At 42.2% G+C, this 12022-nt stretch overlaps 5 pseudogenes; all 5 read right to left on the reverse strand.

The window, feature by feature from the left end:
- Positions 1 to 289: 289 nt before the first annotated feature.
- LOC110934895 lies at positions 290 to 2493 on the reverse strand (annotated as a pseudogene).
- Positions 2494 to 2568: 75 nt separating this feature from the next.
- Positions 2569 to 4789, reverse strand: LOC110934906 (annotated as a pseudogene).
- A 75-nt stretch (positions 4790 to 4864) lies between these two features.
- On the reverse strand, positions 4865 to 7066 carry LOC110934918 (annotated as a pseudogene).
- A 75-nt stretch (positions 7067 to 7141) lies between these two features.
- On the reverse strand, positions 7142 to 9324 carry LOC110934933 (annotated as a pseudogene).
- Positions 9325 to 9402: 78 nt separating this feature from the next.
- LOC110934946 lies at positions 9403 to 11572 on the reverse strand (annotated as a pseudogene).
- Positions 11573 to 12022: the final 450 nt, after the last annotated feature.

Consider the following 12022-nt stretch of genomic DNA (forward strand, 5'->3'; position numbering starts at 1 on the left):
ATCCTACAACTTTAGTATATCAATTCGATACATTACTTAATTTAATAAACTGATGTACTCTTTTTAATATGTGCAGGATTTTTTTTAGTTTGATTATTATTTTTTTATAATAAACTTTAATGAAAAAACTCAAAACAAATATTCATTGGTAAAAATATCTAGCTTATCATTAGCAAGTTAAACTTGTTACAGGGTTTGCAATACATAAACCAAATAAATGTTATTAACGTACGTTTGTTTATGTAAAGTTACATTAATTGTAACCCCCTGTTCAGAAAAGTCTGTTACTCTAATGCATCCCGCCGCCACCGGAAAAACCGTTGCAAGGACGTCTGGTGGTGGTGAAGGAAGCATGGTGAATGAGATAATTCCACTGACAGCAGCAGCCACGGCTTGCACCGCGAATGCAGGCATGTTGCCACCACCCATTAGCGAGTCCCACGGCCCGTAAGGGTGTTCAAAAAAATCCGGATCCGAAATCGAATCCGAAATATCCGAAAATCCGTATCCGAATTATCTGAAATTTTGGATATCTGAAAATTTGGATATCCGAATACCGGATAATCAGAATTTTCGGATTCAGAGTCGGATATGAATTTCAAAATTTCGGATAATCCGATTATCCGATATTCGAAAACTAATTATTTTTTTATAAATATATATAGTATATGAGCATTATATTTCGTTTGCAGTATTGTAAAAATTAGTAAAAAGTAGTAAATAATTGTATTCGTGTGAATTTATGATTGTTTTTAATTTTAAATGTTGGAAATTTGGAAAATCGAATGTAAGTTTAGTTTTAATCTATATACGAAACAAATTTTTTGATCTCTTTTTATAAAGTCAGATATCCGTTTGGATATCCGAATCTGTATCCGAAATTTCGGATATCCGAATCTGTATCCAAAATTTCGGATATCCGAAAATCGGATATCCGAAATTTCGGATACAGATTCGAATATCAATATTCACTATCCGAAATTTTCGGATATCCGGTTTTCGGATATCTGAAAACCGGATAATCCGATCTTGAACACCCGACCCGCTCAGCAAGGAGACCACAATCTGTGAAAGAAAGGGAATTAAAATTTAGCACCCATGATATAAAAATCTTATAAATCGTGTTTTTGAAACAGAGTTGTTTGTACCTGAGGTATGACAACCGCAAGATTGTATTTTTAGTCATTTAACTAGAATAATACAAGTTAGAATTTACCTTGTCCAGCTCGAGAGTTGTTATAGAATATAGAAGCCAGAGCGCATGGAACATTGAAAGTCACCTAATTCAAACAAAGAAAATGATAAAATTTAGTAACATAATTTTATAAATGATAAAATTTTAACTGAAAATTTACTCACTGCGAGCGGGGCACCAAGAACGGCAAATGTAGCCAAAGTTAAGCCGACGACACCAGGCTTAGGTGTCGCCTTATTAAACTCTGGCTCGGACCTAGCCATGTGTGTCACAACCAATGTCAACGCCAGACATACCGCCAACAGAAAATTCATACCACCCCAGAGCCGCTTTACACCACCAACCCACCGAGCCAAACGCTCAATGCAGAGTGACGCCAGACCCGACATGACCGAGTTTAACATCAAACCCAGTGCCTCGGCACGAACATCTCGGTTGTACAGCTGTGCACCCAGCTTCCCTCCATATATATCTTTTCCCATCCAGTCCGTGTCAAATAACAAAAACGGAAACCATGCCAGCCAGTTGAAGAAAGTGACCAGCAGTAAAATCAACATGGGCTTTGACAATTCTTTTAAGGCCCCAACCATATGTTGTTTCCCAGTCGCACCGTTCTCAACCGCCGCCTCTGGTACATAGGGATCTTCTGAAACGGCCCAAACAGCCAGCAACATGATGCTTATCAAAAGCGCGACTGAGATGAAAAAACATGTTTTTAGATTCGCACAGAAGATGTCACATGCATCAGTTTTAGTAAAGGGGGCAATCCTGTACAGATGGGTGTAGGACCCGGCTGAGTATCCCAGCACGTTCCCTACAGCCATGAAGAAGGCGAACAACGTGTTCCCAGCTCGAATTTTGGTGGAATTCGAACTGGCTAGGTCTGCCAGGAGCGCTCTGCAGGGGCCCTGCAACATTTTGTTGGCTACGTCCAGGATCCAGAACCCAAACACGAAAACTGCAATGGCACGCGGCTTCCTTGGTGCGCCAATTTTATCACCAGTAGAGATGCCAATGTCAGCCTCGTATCCGATTAAGAATACAATGATGGGGACCAGTAACGCTCCGCCGACGATGAAGGGACGACGGCGGCCGAAGCAGGAGGTGCATCGGTCGCTATAGTATCCAAAAATAGGTTGGACAACCAAGCAGGATAAAGGATCGCAAAGCCAAATGAAGGATGCCCATTGGTGGGGTACACCATGTAGTTGCACATACGGAGTAAGCAGTGACAGCTAGAGAGCCCAGCCAAATTGTATCCCAGCGGCTATGGCAGATACCATTGCGATTTGCCAGATGGGCCTTTTCCGTAGCAACTCATGGTTCTGCACTTGGAGTGGTGGTTGTTCGGTTAGATAAAAACGTCTGTTACTCTAATGCATCCCGCCGCCACCGGAAACCGTTTCAAGGACGTCTGGTGATGGTAAAGGAAGCATGGTGAATGCGATAATTCCACTGACAGCAGCAGCCACGGCTCGCACCACGAATGCAGGCATGTTGCCACCGCCCATTAGCGAGTCCCACGGCCCGTAAGGGTGTTTAAAAAATCCGGATCTGAAACCGAATCCGAAATATCCGAAAATTCGTATCCGAAATTTTGGATATCCGAAAATTTGGATATTCGAAAACCGGATAATCCGAATTTTTGGATTCGGATCCGAATATGAATTTCAAAAATTTTGGATAATCCGATTATCCGATACCCGAAAACTAATTATTTTTATATAAATATATATAGTATATGAGCATTATATTTAGTTTGCAGTATTGTAAAAATTAGTAAAAAAGTAGTAAATAATTGTATTCGTGTGAATCTTTGATTGTTTTTAATTTTAAATGTTGGAAATTTGAAAAATCGAATATACGTTTTGTTTTAATCTATATACGAAACAGATTTTTCGATTTCTTATAAATTCGGATATCCGAATCTGTATCCGAAATTTCGGATATCCAAAAATCGGATATCCAAAATCAGATATCCGAAATTTGGATACGGATTCAGATATCAATATTCACTATCCGAAATTTTCGGATATCCGGTTTTCGGATATCCGAAAACCGGATAATCCGATCTTGAACACCCGGCTCGCTCAGCAAGGAGACCACAATCTGTGAAAAAGGGAATTAAAATTTAGCACCCATGATATAAAAATCTTATAAATCGTATTTTGAAACAGAGTTGTTTGTACCTGAGGTATGACAACCGCAAGATTCAGAACACCGAGTGAGAAACCTGTAAGTTATAAGATTGGAATTTAATAGTTAAAAAAATTGTATTTTTAGTCATTTAACTAGAATAATATAAGTTAGAATTTACCTTGTCCAGCTCGAGAGTTGTTATAGAATATAGAAGCCAGAGCGCATGGAACACTGAAAGTCACCTAATTCAAACCAAGAAAATGATAAAATTTAGTAACATAATTTTATAAATGATAAAATTTTAACTGAAAATTTACTCACTGCGAGCGGGGCACCAAGAACGGCAAATGTAGCCAAAGCTACGCCGACGACACCAGGCTTAGGTGTCGCCTTAGTAAACTCTGGTTCGGACCTAGCCATGTGTGTCACAACCAATGTCATCGCCAGACATACCGCCAATAGAAAATTCATACCACCCCAGAGCCGCTTTACACCACCAACCCACCGAGCCAAACGCTCAATGCAAAGTGACGCCAGACCCGACACGACCGAGTTTAACATCAAACCAAGTGCCCCGGCACGAACACCGCGGTTGTACAGCTGTGCACCCAGCTTCCCTCCATATATATTTTTGCCCATCCAGTCCGTGTCAAATAACAAAAACGGAAACCATGCCAGCCAGTTGAAGAAAGTGACCAGCAGTAAAATCCACATGGGCTTTGACAATTCTTTTAAGGCCCCAACAATATGTTGTTTCCCAGTCGCAACGTTCTCAACCGCCGCCTCTGGTACATAGGGATCTTCTGAAACGGCCCAAACAGCCAGCAACATGATGCTTATCAAAAGCGCGACCGAGATGAAAAAACATGTTTTTAGATTCGCACAGAAGATGTCACATGCATCAGTTTTAGTAAAGGGGGAAATCCTGTACAGATGGGTGTAGGACCCGGCTGAGTATCCCAGCACGTTCCCTACAGCCATGAAGAAGGCGAACAACGTTTTCCCAGCTCGAATTTTGGTGGAATTCGAACTAGCCAGGTCTGCCAGGAGCGCTCTACAGGGCCCCTGCAACATGTTGTTGGCTACGTCCAGGATCTAGAACCCAAACACGAAGACTGCAATGGCACGCGGCTTCCTTGGTGCACCAATTTTATCACCAGTAGAGACGCCAATGTCAGCCGCGTATCCGATTAAGAATACAACGATGGCGACCAGGAACGCTCCGCCGGCGATGAAGGGACGGCGGCGGCTGAAGCGGGAGGTGCATCGGTCGTTATAGTATCCAACAATAGGTTGGACAACTAAGCCGGATAAAGGATCGAAGATCCAAATGAAGGACGCCCATTGGTGGGGTACACCAATTAATTGCACATACGGAGTAAGCAGTGACAGCTGGAGTGCCCAGTCAAATTGTATCCCAATGGCTATGGCAGATACCATTACGATTTGCCAGATGGGCCTTTTCCGTAGCAACTCATGGTTCTGCACTTGGAGTGGTGGTTGTTCGGTTGGATAAAAAAGTCTTTTACTCTAATGCATCCCGCCGCCACCGGAAACCGTTTCAAGGACGTCTGGTGGTGGTGAAGGAAGCATGGTGAATGCGATAATTCCACTGACAGCAGCAGCTACGGCTCGCACCACGAATGCAGGCATGTTACCACCGCCCATTAGCGAGTCCCACGGCCCGTAGGGGTGTTCAAAAAAATCCGGATCTGAAACCGAATCTGAAATATCCGAAAATACGTATCCGAAATATCCGAAATTTTGGATATCCGAAAATTTGGATATCCGAAAACCGGATAATCCGAATTTTCGGATTCGGATTCGGATATGAATTTCAAAAATTTCGAATAATCCGATTATTCGATATCCGGAAACTAATTATTTTTTTATAAATATATATAGTATATGAGCATTATATTTAGTTTGCAGTATTGTAAAAATTAGTAAAAAAGTAGTAAATAATTGTATTCGTGTAAATTTATGATTGTTTTTAATTTTAAATGTTGGAAATTTGGAAAATCGAATATAAGTTTAGTTTTAATCTATATACGAAACAAATTTTTTGATTTCTTATAAATTCGGATATCCGAATCTGCATCTGATATTTCGGATATCCGAAATTTCGGATACGGATTCAGATATCAATATTCACTATCTGAAATTTTCGGATATACGGTTTTCAGATATCCGAAAACCGGATAATCCGATCTTAAACACCCGACCCGCTCAGCAAGGAGACCACAATCTGTGAAAAAGGGAATTAAAATTTAGCACCCATGATATAAAAATCTTATAAATCGTGTTTTGAAACAGAGTTGTTTGTACCTGAGGTATGACAACCGCAAGATTCAGAACACCGAGTGAGAAACCTGTAAGTTATAAGATTGGAATTTAATAGTTAAAAAATTGTATTTTTAGTCATTTAACTAGAATAATACAAGTTAGAATTTACCTTGTCCAGCTCGAGAGTTGTTATAGAATATAGAAGCCAGAGCGCATGGAACACTGAAAGTCACCTAATTCAAACAAAGAAAATGATAAAATTTAGTAACATAATTTTATAAATGATAAAATTTTAACTGAAAATTTACTCATTGCGAGCGGGGCACCAAGAACGGCAAATGTAGCCAAAGCTAAGCCGACGACACCAGGCTTAGGTGTCGCCTTAGTAAACTCTGGCTCGCACCTAGCAATGTGTGTCACAACCAATGTCATCGCCAGACATACCGCCAACAGAAAATTCATACCACCCCAGAGCCGCTTTACACCACCAACCCACCGAGCCAAACGCTCAATGCAAAGTGACGCCAGACCCGACACGACCGAGTTTAACATCAAACCAAGTGCCCCGGCAGGAACACCGCGGTTGTACAGCTGTGCACCCAGCTTCCCTCCATATATATCTTTGCCCATCCAGTCCATGTCAAATAACAAAAACGGAAACCATGCCAGCCAGTTGAAGAAAGTGACCAGCAGTAAAATCCACATAGGCTTTGACAATTCTTTTAAGGCCCCAACAATATGTTGTTTCCCAGTCGCACCGTTCTCAACCGCCGCCTCTGGTACATAGGGATCTTCTGAAACGGCCCAAACAGCCAGCAACATGATGCTTATCAAAAGCGCGACCGAGATGAGAAAACATGTTTTTAGATTCGCACAGAAGATGTCACATGCATCAGTTTTAGTAAAGGGGGAAATCCTGTACAGATGGGTGTAGGACCCGGCTGAGTATCCCAGCACGTTCCTAACAGCCATGAAGAAGGCGAACAACGTGTTCCCAGCTCGAATTTTGGTGGAATTCGAACTGGCTAGGTCTGCCAGGAGCGCTCTACAGGGGCCCTGCAACATGTTGTTGGCTACGTCCAGGATCTAGAACCCAAACACGAAGACTGCAATGGCACACGGCTTCCTTGGTGCGCCAATTTTATCACCAGTAGAGACGCCAATGTTAGCCGCGTATCCGATTAAGAATACAACGATGGCGACCAGGAACGCTCCGCCGGCGATGAAGGGACGGCGGCGGCCGAAGCAGGAGGTGCATCGGTTGCTATAGTATCCAACAATAGGTTGGACAACCAAGCCGGATAAAGGATCGAAGAGCCAAATGAAGGACGCCCATTGGTGGGGTACACCAATTAGTTGCATATACGGAGTAAGCAGTGACAGCTGGAGAGCCCAGCCAAATTGTATCCCAATGGCTATGGCAGATACCATTACGATTTTCCAGATGGGCCTTTTCCGTAGCAACTCATGGTTCTGCACTTGGAGTGGTGGTTGTTCGGTTGGATAAAAAAGCCTGTTACTCTAATGCATCCCTCTGCCACCGGAAACCGTTTCAAGGACGTCTGGTGGTGGTGAAGGAAGCATGGTGAATGCGATAATTCCACTGACAGTAGAAGCCACGGCTCGCACAACGAATGCAGGCATGTTACCACCACCCATTAGCGAGTCCCACGACCCGTATGGGTATTCAAAAAAATCCGGATCTGAAACCGAATCCAAATTATCCGAAAATCCGTATCCGAAATATCCGAAATTTTGGATATCCGAAAACCGGATAATCCGAATTTTCGGATTCGGATCTGGATATGAATTTCAAAAATTTCGGATAATCCGATTATCCGATATCCGAAAACTAATTATTTTTTTATAAATATATATAGTATATGAGCATTATATTTAGTTTGCAGTATTGTAAAAATTAGTAAAAAAGTAGTAAATAATTATATTCGTGTGAATTTATGATTGTTTTTAATATTAAATGTTGGAAATTTGGAAAATCGAATATAAGTTTAGTTTTAATCTATATACGAAACAAATTTTTTGATTTCTTATAAATTCGGATATCCGAATCTGCATCTGATATTTCGGATATCCGAAATTTCGGATACGGATTCAGATATCAATATTCACTATCTGAAATTTTCGGATATACGGTTTTCGGATATCCGAAAACCGGATAATCCGATCTTAAACACCCGACCCGCTCAGCAAGGAGACCACAATCTGTGAAAAAGGGAATTAAAATTTAGCACCCATGATATAAAAATCTTATAAATCGTGTTTTGAAACAGAGTTGTTTGTACCTGAGGTATGACAACCGCAAGATTCAGAACACCGAGTGAGAAACCTGTAAGTTATAAGATTGGAATTTAATAGTTAAAAAATTGTATTTTTAGTCATTTAACTAGAATAATACAAGTTAGAATTTACCTTGTCCAGCTCGAGAGTTGTTATAGAATATAGAAGCCAGAGCGCATGGAACACTGAAAGTCACCTAATTCAAACAAAGAAAATGATAAAATTTAGTAACATAATTTTATAAATGATAAAATTTTAACTGAAAATTTACTCATTGCGAGCGGGGCACCAAGAACGGCAAATGTAGCCAAAGCTAAGCCGACGACACCAGGCTTAGGTGTCGCCTTAGTAAACTCTGGCTCGCACCTAGCAATGTGTGTCACAACCAATGTCATCGCCAGACATACCGCCAACAGAAAATTCATACCACCCCAGAGCCGCTTTACACCACCAACCCACCGAGCCAAACGCTCAATGCAAAGTGACGCCAGACCCGACACGACCGAGTTTAACATCAAACCAAGTGCCCCGGCAGGAACACCGCGGTTGTACAGCTGTGCACCCAGCTTCCCTCCATATATATCTTTGCCCATCCAGTCCGTGTCAAATAACAAAAACGGAAACCATGCCAGCCAGTTGAAGAAAGTGACCAGCAGTAAAATCCACATAGGCTTTGACAATTCTTTTAAGGCCCCAACAATATGTTGTTTCCCAGTCGCACCGTTCTCAACCGCCGCCTCTGGTACATAGGGATCTTCTGAAACGGCCCAAACAGCCAGCAACATGATGCTTATCAAAAGCGCGACCGAGATGAGAAAACATGTTTTTAGATTCGCACAGAAGATGTCACATGCATCAGTTTTAGTAAAGGGGGAAATCCTGTACAGATGGGTGTAGGACCCGGCTGAGTATCCCAGCACGTTCCTAACAGCCATGAAGAAGGCGAACAACGTGTTCCCAGCTCGAATTTTGGTGGAATTCGAACTGGCTAGGTCTGCCAGGAGCGCTCTACAGGGGCCCTGCAACATGTTGTTGGCTACGTCCAGGATCTAGAACCCAAACACGAAGACTGCAATGGCACGCGGCTTCCTTGGTGCGCCAATTTTATCACCAGTAGAGACGCCAATGTCAGCCGCGTATCCGATTAAGAATACAACGATGGCGACCAGGAACGCTCCGCCGGCGATGAAGGGACGGCGGCGGCCGAAGCAGGAGGTGCATCGGTTGCTATAGTATCCAACAATAGGTTGGACAACCAAGCCGGATAAAGGATCGAAGAGCCAAATGAAGGACGCCCATTGGTGGGGTACACCAATTAGTTGCATATACGGAGTAAGCAGTGACAGCTGGAGAGCCCAGCCAAATTGTATCCCAATGGCTATGGCAGATACCATTACGATTTGCCAGATGGGCCTTTTCCGTAGCAACTCATGGTTCTGCACTTGGAGTGGTGGTTGTTCGGTTGGATAAAAAAGTCTGTTACTCTAATGCATCCCTCTGCCACCGGAAACCGTTTCAAGGACGTCTGGTGGTGGTGAAGGAAGCATGGTGAATGCGATAATTCCACTGACAGTAGAAGCCACGGCTCGCACAACGAATGCAGGCATGTTACCACCGCCCATTAGCGAGTCCCACGACCCGTATGGGTATTCAAAAAAATCCGGATCTGAAACCGAATCCAAATTATCCGAAAATCCGTATCCGAAATATCCGAAATTTTGGATATCCGAAAACCGGATAATCCGAATTTTCGGATTCGGATCCGGATATGAATTTCAAAAATTTCGGATAATCCGATTATCCGATATCCGAAAACTAATTATTTTTTTATAAATATATATAGTATATGAGCATTATATTTAGTTTGCAGTATTGTAAAAATTAGTAAAAAAGTAGTAAATAATTATATTCGTGTGAATTTATGATTGTTTTTAATATTAAATGTTGGAAAATCGAATATAAGTTTAGTTTTAATCTATATACGAAACAATTTTTTTTTATTTCTTATAAATTCGGATAACCGAACCTGCATCCGAAATTTCGGATTTCCGAAATTTCTGATACGGATTCAGATATCAATATTTACTATCCGAAATTTTCGTATATCCAGTTTTCGGATATCCGAAAACCGGATAATCCGATCTTGAACACCCGGCCCGCTCAGCAAGGAGACCACAATCTGTGAAAAAGGGAATTAAAATTTAGCACCCATGATATAAAAATCTTATAAATCGTATTTTGAAACAGAGTTGTTTGTACCTGAGGTATGACAACCGCAAGATTCAGAACACCGACTGAGAAACCTGTAAGTTATAAGATTGGAATTTAATAGTTAAAAAAATTGTATCTTTAGTCATTTAACTAGAATAATACAAGTTAGAATTTACCTTGTCCAGCTCGAGAGTTGTTATAGAATATAGAAGCCAGAGCGCATGGAACACTGAAAGTCACCTAATTCAAACAAAGAAAATGATAAAATTTAGTAACATAATTTTATAAATGATAAAATTTTAACTGAAAATTTACTCACTGCGAGCGGGGCACCAAGAACGGCAAATGTAGCCAAAGCTAAGCCGACGACACCAGGCTTAGGTGTCGCCTTAGGAAACTCTGGCTCGGACCTAGCCATGTGTGTCACGACCAATTTCATCGCCAGACATACCGCCAACAGAAAATTCATACCACCCCAGAGCCGCTTTACACCACCGAGCCAAACGCTCAATGCAAAGTGACGCCAGACCCGACACGACCGAGTTTAACATCAAACCAAGTGCCCCGGCACGAACACCGCGGTTGTACAACTGTGCACCCAGCTTCCCTCCATATATATCTTTGCCCATCCAGTCCGTGTCAAATAACAAAAAACGAAAACCATGCCAGCCAGTTGAAGAAAGTGACCAACAGTAAAATCCACAAGGGCTTTGACAATTCTTTTAAGGCCCCAACCATATGTTGTTTCCCAGTCGCACCGTTCTCAACCGCCGCCTCTGGTACATAGGGATCTTCTGAAACGGCCCAAACAGCCAGCAACATGATGCTTATCAAAAGCGCGACCGAGATGAAAAAACATGTTTTTAGATTCATACAGAAGATGTCACATGCATCAGTTTTAGTAAAGGGGGAAATCCTGTACAGATGGGTGTAGGACCTGGCTGAGTATCCCAGCACGTTCCCTACAGCCATGAAGAAGGCGAACAACGTGTTCCCAGCTTGAATTTTGGTAGAATTCGAATTGGCTAGGTCTGCGAGGAGCGCTCTGTAGGGGCCCTGCAACATGTTGTTGGCTACGTCCAGGATCTAGAACCCAAACACGAAGACTGCAATGGCACGCGGCTTCCTTGGTACGCCAATTTTATCACCAGTAGAGACGCCAATGTCAGCCGCGTATCCGATTAAGAATACAACGATGGCGACTAGGAACGCTCCGCCGACGATGAAGGGACGGCGGCGACCGAAGCGGGAGGTGCATCGGTCGCTATAGTATCCAACAATAGGTTGGACAACCAAGCCGGATAAAGGATCGCAGAGCCAAATGAAGGACGCCCATTGGTGGGGTACACTAATTAGTTGCACATACGGAGTAAGCAGTGACAGCTGGAGAGCCCAGCCAAATTGTATCCCAGCGGCTATGGCAGATACCATTACGATTTGCTAGATGGGCCTTTTTCATAGCAGTTCATGGTTCTGCACTTGGAGTGGTGGTTGTTCGGTTGGTTCCATGGTGGTTCTGATGATTTTCAGTGGTGGTTGTTTGAGTGAATCAGTGACAGTGAGTGATTGAGGGAGGTTGGGGAATGTATAAAATCTCAAGAGCTTTTTGAAGAGGTTTCCACCTCAAAATCACATAAAGAGAACATAATGCACTAAGCTCTATAAAAGATGTTTTGAACTAGATTACTAGAGTCCATCACAACTCTCCAAGCATAAATATTTACCTTCCTAGGAATACATTGATTTCATCTTCTATAAAAGATGTTGAACTAGAGTCCATCGCAACTCTCCCAGCATAAATATTTACCTTCCTAAGAATACATTGATTTCATCTTCTATAAAAGATGTTGAACTAGAGTCCATCACAACTCTCCAAACATAAATATTTACCTT

This window comes from Helianthus annuus, chromosome 1 (assembly GCF_002127325.2).
Source record: "Helianthus annuus cultivar XRQ/B chromosome 1, HanXRQr2.0-SUNRISE, whole genome shotgun sequence".
NCBI lineage: Eukaryota > Viridiplantae > Streptophyta > Magnoliopsida > Asterales > Asteraceae > Helianthus > Helianthus annuus.